Raw genomic sequence first — 7,390 nt, forward strand, 5'->3', positions numbered from 1 at the left:
ATTGAGGAATTTAGTAAATATCAGGGTTGAAGTTAGTGCATAGAGCCGTGCACCATTCACCAGGCATATGTGTGTAATGCTATGATAATTACACGATCAGGATGTGTCTAATGAAATACTGTATAGTGTTGTAAGACTGTTTTTGTATGATTGTAAAATAGTTAGTTCCTGTGATGCTTTGCATCATGCAGATGTGTGCTGGAAAGGATATCTGCAATTTTAAATTCTAGCAGTGTAAATATAATACAGCTGAAAGTAGCAAATACACAGAGGAAAATGGAAATGCTAGTAGTCAGGAAACATTCAAACTTTAGGGATCCGACTCCTGTAACTAAATCAAAAGACTGATTTCCTTAGGCCATTTCCACAGTGTATGCAGAGACTCCTTCACAGGACATTTTGTAGCATTTCAGGAGTTCCTTTAACCAAATCTCTCTCAAGGAGCCTCTCTCTATTTACTGTGGGGTAGGATCTGTCTCCTACATACCACTCTTGCTTACTTTTGGCATTTGAAAACAGGTGATGTGTATATAACTACTTATCACACATTTTGCTCATAGGGGCTGTAGGGGCAGGTTAGTAAGCTGAATTTCAGAGAAAGCTTTGAACAACAGTAATGCAGTATGTTTTCAGATATTTAAGGGAGTTTCCATAAAGTGTAAGGTGTAAGACAGAAAAAGGCACAAGAAGTTTGTTTGAAAATACACCATGTGGGTGTGAGAGAAGCTGGAAGCTGGACTCCTGACACTGAATGGCAGGTGGGAGATAGGAAGGGAAGAGATACAAGAAGCATCCCTGAAATTTATTTTTGTATCAGTAAAAAGTGGAGGGGTTTTAGAGTGTTTTAGCCAAAAAAAACCATAACAACCAAATTAGACAGCATGATCTAATGGTCTTTTGAGCTTTATGTTTTATGAAAATTGGCTTGGTTGCAAACATGAGTAAACCACAGCTGTCTTCCTGAAAAAGATTAAGGAGTAATAGGTGTGGTGGTGATCAGCAAGGATGGATCTTGAAAGTCCATCAGAAGAAGACAAGTGGTGGATGCTGCAGAAATATCCAGGGAGAGCTGTGGATATAGTGATGTGTTCTCCAAGTGATTGACAGGAAAAGGGTTTTTGCAGCAGTTCTCTGAGTGAATGTGTGATATGAGCCTGTGTTTGTCAAAAGCAAAGAGAAAAAATGTTGCTGAATCAAAAAACAGAGAGCAAAATCTTGCTGAATCAAAACATGATGATGATGATTAACCAATTGAATACTTTAGCTGATTGGGAGGATTAAGAAAAATACCATCTTGGAAATGTTGCATTGAAAGTATCCGCAAATTATGAATATGAATCTTGGGATTTGGAATATCTTTGGGATGTAAGGTGATGCTAGAGTCTGAGGAATAGGCAGGATGATGGTGTAGCTGTGCAGCTTTGTGTTTGTCACCAACAGTTAAGTCATTCATAGGAAAAACTGTAAAATCTGTCCTCAAATATAATTGTATTATTTATTATTTGACGTTCTTCACTCCTACAACTGCTTCCCACATAATATTGCTTAGAATATTTCCCCACCTGCCACAAAGGACTGGACATTAATTGTTGAGTTTGATTTGTAATGTCACAGTGGGATGCCTAGTATGAAAAGATGTATTTTGCGTTTGCTGGGAAGGCACTGATCTTTTCATTTGGTTTATAGTAATGGTGAACACAGATGCAGTAATTTCCTTACAATTAAATTATGAAGCCGAGCCTTCTAATAACAATACTCCATAGTATTTCAGTAATAATTAATTGATTCTGTTCCTCAGTCTGATTCTGCCTGATGATACAAGAATTCCCCCCAGGAGGAGGAAGCTTTCAGCTTGCTTGAGAATTTTATAGCCAGGTCCTGTTCCAACCACAGTCATTTTTCCCTTACCCCTTCAGCATGTCCTGGAACTCACAGGTTGAGAAAGGACAGAGGAAATACATCTGCTCTTGGCTAACTTTCCAGTGGTGTGTAGTTGTATGGACATGGTAGCAAATAGGTGTGAGTTAGAATTTTTTCTAGGCCTTTCTGACTTAAACCAGAGAAGAGGCAGCTTTAGCATCAAGGAGGCATAGTTTGAAGAAAAAATCCAAACAGCTTTGTTGTTGTTGTTGTTGTTTTTCAATAAATTTCTGCCAGGTGTGGAAAACTAAACTGTTAGTGTATGTTTGCAACAGCAAGAAGAAAGGTTGTCTTAGGTGTTGAGTAGTTAGGTGTCCAGATTAAAAAGATAACACTTCAGGAAAAGAAAACCTGCCTTTCTTTGGAAATGTAACTCTGGCAAGGAATTTGATATTAATGGCCCATCAATAGTTTCAAGTTGTTCAAAGAAAGAGCAGTGATAGCCAGATAAGGCAGTAGATTACTCTCTGCTTGATGAACATTTGTGAAATCATAAATTCATTGAGCAAACATACCCCATGGGCATACTGGGTGCTGGAACCTCTGCCTGCACCAGGCTGAGCCCTGCTGGCTGCATCTTCCCCCCAAGTCCCTGTGTCCCTACAGAGTGACCCCAGGTTTGAGGCTGGAACTCTCTGGAGATAAAATAACCAAAATCTGACACTTTATTTGAAGTCCAGTGTTGTAGATTCTTTACTATGTGCCAGTTTCAGACATATATGTGGAATATAGCTGGGAATTCAATATTAAAATGGGAGTAAAAATTTTGTTATCTGTCCTGAGCTAACACCAATTCTGAAAAGATAAACACATATCATTTCTTTACAAATTTTGGAAATCTCATCTGCCTTGCATATCTGAGTTTACGTATATATAAGTGGTCTAAGTTAGTGTGTCATCTTGGCAAAAAGGCTTCTTAATGTCCATGTGCATGGAAAACTTTGTATATACTACTATTTTTTTCCTATCTAGAAATAGTAGCAGTTTGAGTCCTTATCTCTCTATGAGTGCTATAGGCAAATCAATGTCTCAGTGAATTTAAGATGTTCATGTCCTCGTGTATCTTGAGTAAATTTTTAAACTTACTAATTATTTTTATGTAAAGGATCTTGCTGCATCTTAAGCCGTCCTGTAGGAGATAGAAAAGTAATCAGAGATTGTTGATTGTCTTGAACATTTTTTGGGCAGAAGGTGTATTTAAATTGATTTGTCTGGTTACATGCTGATCTCTGAAGGTGTAATTCTGCTCTAGTAATAGGAAGAATGGTATCATACTCCTGGACAATTCATTCTGTCTTTGGTCTGTCTGTCTCAAAGAGGTCATGCTAGTGAAGGTACAAGGTGCAGTGATGACATTTACAGGCATGGTGAATTGGCCAGTGTGGCCTCCCAGGCTGAGAGATAGCCTCAGGCAGAGAGGAATCATGGACCCCTTCCTGGGGTGGATGATAAGTGCTGGTGTGGAAGTCTGGATGACACAGCTCCCCATGCTGTAGCCTGTGGGGATTCCATGTGCTTGTGATACTATAAATCTGATATTCCTGTAGTGTCTTCACTGCTTCTGTCACACTCTCTTGTTGTGTTAAAGTCTGTATTTCAGTGGGCAAACCTCATTATGAGGTAGGCTAGTCTCTCTTCTCATTAGCAGTTGAATGATACTAGGTGCATGCTACCATGGGGTTTTACTGAAACCCTGGGGAGACACACTGCCAAGCTAGAACTTCTCACAACCTTCAGATAGTCATAGCAATGACAGTTCTTACAGAAATATCATTTACTTTCTGTCAGTTTTACAGTGTTTTAAAATACAGGCAGATATCTTATTTTAGTTTTGGCCATTGTGTTACTAAGAGGCTGAAAATCTCCATGAAGAGCTGATGAAGATAAATCACCTTTATTGATTTTAGACCACTCTCTTTTATTAAAAATAATAAAACAAATTACATATAACAACAAAAAAGCAGCAGCACACAGGAGGTGAGCAAACACTGCAGGTACTTGTGTTTGCCTGAAGGGGAATGTGCTGTGATCAATTAATGCTCTATAAATCTCTTGGCATAAGAAATTACTGTTGCTTTTGCTGTAGCTGCAGCATTTTAGGGTAAAAATAGAGATCTTGTCATGGTCTAGGCACTCCGATTATTTTTCTGTGATTAGTTTGGTGTCTCTTTAATTAGAGCTGTGTGCTGTGTTACCTGATTTCATTCTTTTTCTCTTTACATATTTAGGTCCTAGTCCTGTAACTGGATTTGTTCAAGTGGACCTCAAGAGCCTGGGGGCCTGATGAAGTCCATGGGACTCTGGTGACTGCAGGTTCTCACTCTGAAGATCTGATTGTAGGCCTGAACCTTAATTTCTATTTTGTTTTCCTGTCTGTTTGCTTCTTAAATTATGCAAATTATCCTTTGAAATGGTGTTGTCTTTGAGTCTTATGCACATCCACTTTAGTAGTGTTTGGACACTGTGTGCTTGGGATGTTGTCAGACATTGTTAAAATATTTCTGTTCTGTTGTGTGCCTAAACCTCCTGATTGCTCTGATTATTGTGTTACATTTTTCTATTTAGTGCCTTTCTACCTAAAATGGAGAAGATCATCACCTGTGTTTTCAATTGTGGTATTTCTCTTAATTCAGATTTTTAAGTCAGAGTAACTGTTGAAACTGTTCAGGTTATTTTTAAAGATGCAAGTAGATTTGTTTCTTTCTTGCTGGACTCAAAGTATAATATTTTATTTTGCAAACTTGGTAGCCTAGTATTACTAAAAGCTTACAATACGATGATACTCTGATGTAATAAAATAAGTAGGAAATGACCCTTTTACTAGCTCTCCTGTTGCTTTTCTATTCCTGTGGCTGTGGTTACACAACATACAACCGAGAGTGAAGATATTTTTACTTTTCGAGCCGGTGTATACCTTTTGTTGACAATAAGTGCTGTTCACTGTCCTATTCCATATTGCAGTTTCACTGAATAGTAAAGTTATAGCATTGGTAGAAGCTGTAGATAGGACTTTGAAAAATCACATGTAGAGTGTGATCACAAATAGAGTGTGAGGAAAAACAGATGTGTTCTATCTCTATACATGTTAGTATTTATGTTGTATATATTTTTAAAGCAAGTATGTAGCAGTGTATGATAATTAAGAGATCCAAAAGATCCAAAACATCCTTTCCATACAAAGAATCAGAAAAACTTTTTTGGCTTTTGTAGGCTAATTACAATGATACTAAGGAGCTTCACAGAATTTGATGAATTTTTGCATATTCCCTGAACAGAAAAGCACCATTGTCCTGTTAGACCATGGAGAAAACTGAGCCACTTGTTTAGTTAGTAGTAAAGGCAATGATATTAAATGGATTCTCCTGCCTTTTAACCTTGTGCCTCTGGCTCCATTTTTCCCTCAAGACCAAAACCTTCCATTGCCATCATCTGCTTTGCATTTCTACATGAAGGGCCCAAGGTGTTTCTGTTTGGACCCCCAGAAAATGAGGAAGACAAGGTTGGTTGGCCATCTGCCAGGGCGCGAGGTCTGACTCGCTCCCAGGGCTGCTGGTGAAGGCAGAGGCACAACTGAGTGCTCTGTGTGGCATTCAACTGCCTTAACCACATGCCCATCGCTCTCTTCCTGTAGTTGTCTGTCTTGTTCTCAGCAGAACTCCTAAAGACAACACATATACCAACCAATAAATATTCTAATTTGATGCACAGCCCTGATTCACTTCCTGAGCTGTGTCCTGCACACACAGAGGGGCTGCAGTCCCGTGGAAAAATTCAGCACAGTGCACAAGGCCAAAGAGTAAGGTTGTTAAGTGTCTTTAAACTTTGCAATGAAGCAGTGTTCTTTTAATGTCACTTATTATAGCCATAGCTCAAAGTATTTTTAACAAGAAACAAGAGGAAAATGAAAGCTTTTAGAACTGGTTGTAACCAATTCCCTGTCGAGCCTGTGAACATGAATATCCAGCTCAGTGAAACACAATGTCAGCCGATGGGAGGAGGCTGGCCACCTCCAGGGAGGAAGGGAAGGAAGAAGGATGGGTGCTTAACACCATGGCTATATCCAACTTGCTTCCAAGTCTCAGGGACTATTTGTGGAATGTTGACCCTAGCTCTTTAGCTTTTGTTTTCTCTTCAGCATTCCCAGCCCAAAATTTAGCTCCTCCAGAGCTTCTCAGTGCAATAGACATTGGGGGTGTTGCTGTAGTCTGCTAATCATTTAAATGAAGAAAAAGAAATCAAAGATGGGCTTTTCTCCTACTTTTTCTTGTTGAAAAATAAGAGGAGATGCTCAGAGTTCTCTCCACAATGAATTTCAGGGGCTATGCTTCTGATCCTTGATCTCAAAAATAGATGGCAAAATCTTTAATAATAGAAAATTTTGCTCTTGGTTTACCTCTTTAATCTTCTTCTCAGTCAAATTGTAATGTCCTATTGTTTGTAAGCTACCAAGGATGTTGTGTAGACTCCAGTGCCAGAGCAATTGTGTTGAGAGCACGAGCTCATCTTGTTATCTTTTATGTTAGTATTTGGTAGCATAATAAGTTTTTTTCAGAGAAACCTTACCAGATCATGGTCTGAGATTCAGTTTTTGTTAATGTCTGCTTTATCTATGGATAGTGCTTGAGATTTGGTCACCAAGCCTAGTGATTTGCTATGAGGAAAACAAAACAACCTCATACTTTGCTTTTGCATGTTTTTCTCTGGGATATACAGTCTTTTCTTGCAAGTAATGTAGCAAGTTCCTGTAAAAAGAGCTGGTGGGAATACTGTTAGGGAAAATTTGTTCAACCCATTCACTGAAATTCATAAAAATCAAAATACTTGCAAAAGTATTCTCTGGCATTTTGCTGCAAAATAAAAATGAAAACCCTGATTTTAGTACTGATATTTTTTTTAATAAGGATCAGTTTTCAACATTTCATAGCTGTAGAGAAATTGTGGGAATGGGACAAAACAGTCTTGATACGTAGAATCACCTTAAGTCTGTATCTCAACTCAACACTTTGTATCATGAAACCATGGCCTGAAACTGCTGCCTGTCATATCAGATAATATTATCACTGATTTATTATGTTACTTCATCTTACCTGCTTTGTAACATTTTGGCAGGGATCACAGTTTTTTTTTTCTGTGTTTGGGGTATCTTCTTTTGGTTTGGGGTTGAGTTTTTTTATCAGCACCTAACTGAGCCCTGATCCATGATTTGGCTTCCAGGTACTAGGAAAATACGAGCACTAATCATGCCTGCTGCTAAAAATTTTCTACATTATTTCATTTGCATTTGTTTGCCTTCAGCTTCTAGTCATTGATTCTTGTTATGCCTTCTCTGATGGATTAAAGAGCTCTTTAGGACTCACTATTTTCTCCCCAGGAAGGTGCTTTTACCCTGTGATCAAGTTACTTCTCAATATTATTTTTGTTGTTGTTTGTTTGTTTTTAGAAAAAGCTAAACAGATTGTGCTTTTTAGGG

At 38.3% G+C, this 7,390-nt stretch overlaps 1 long non-coding RNA gene across 4 annotated transcripts in view; it reads left to right on the forward strand.

The window, feature by feature from the left end:
• The window catches only part of LOC139593258 (uncharacterized), a 32,912-nt gene extending 28,172 nt beyond the window's left edge, over nt 1–4,740 (forward strand). For 3 of the 4 annotated variants that reach the window (XR_011680230.1, XR_011680231.1, XR_011680229.1), the window contains one exon: nt 4,149–4,740. This is a non-coding gene — a long non-coding RNA (uncharacterized lncRNA). Of the gene's footprint in view, nt 1–1,916; nt 1,986–4,148 lie in introns of all 4 variants that reach the window. The other variant, XR_011680232.1, reaches the window with a different exon arrangement.
• The last annotated feature ends 2,650 nt before the right edge of the window (nt 4,741–7,390 follow it).

Source organism: Agelaius tricolor, unplaced genomic scaffold (assembly GCF_023055355.1).
Source record: "Agelaius tricolor isolate 1412-34295 unplaced genomic scaffold, bAgeTri1.0.p SCAF_9, whole genome shotgun sequence".
Classification (NCBI taxonomy): Eukaryota; Metazoa; Chordata; class Aves; order Passeriformes; family Icteridae; genus Agelaius; species Agelaius tricolor.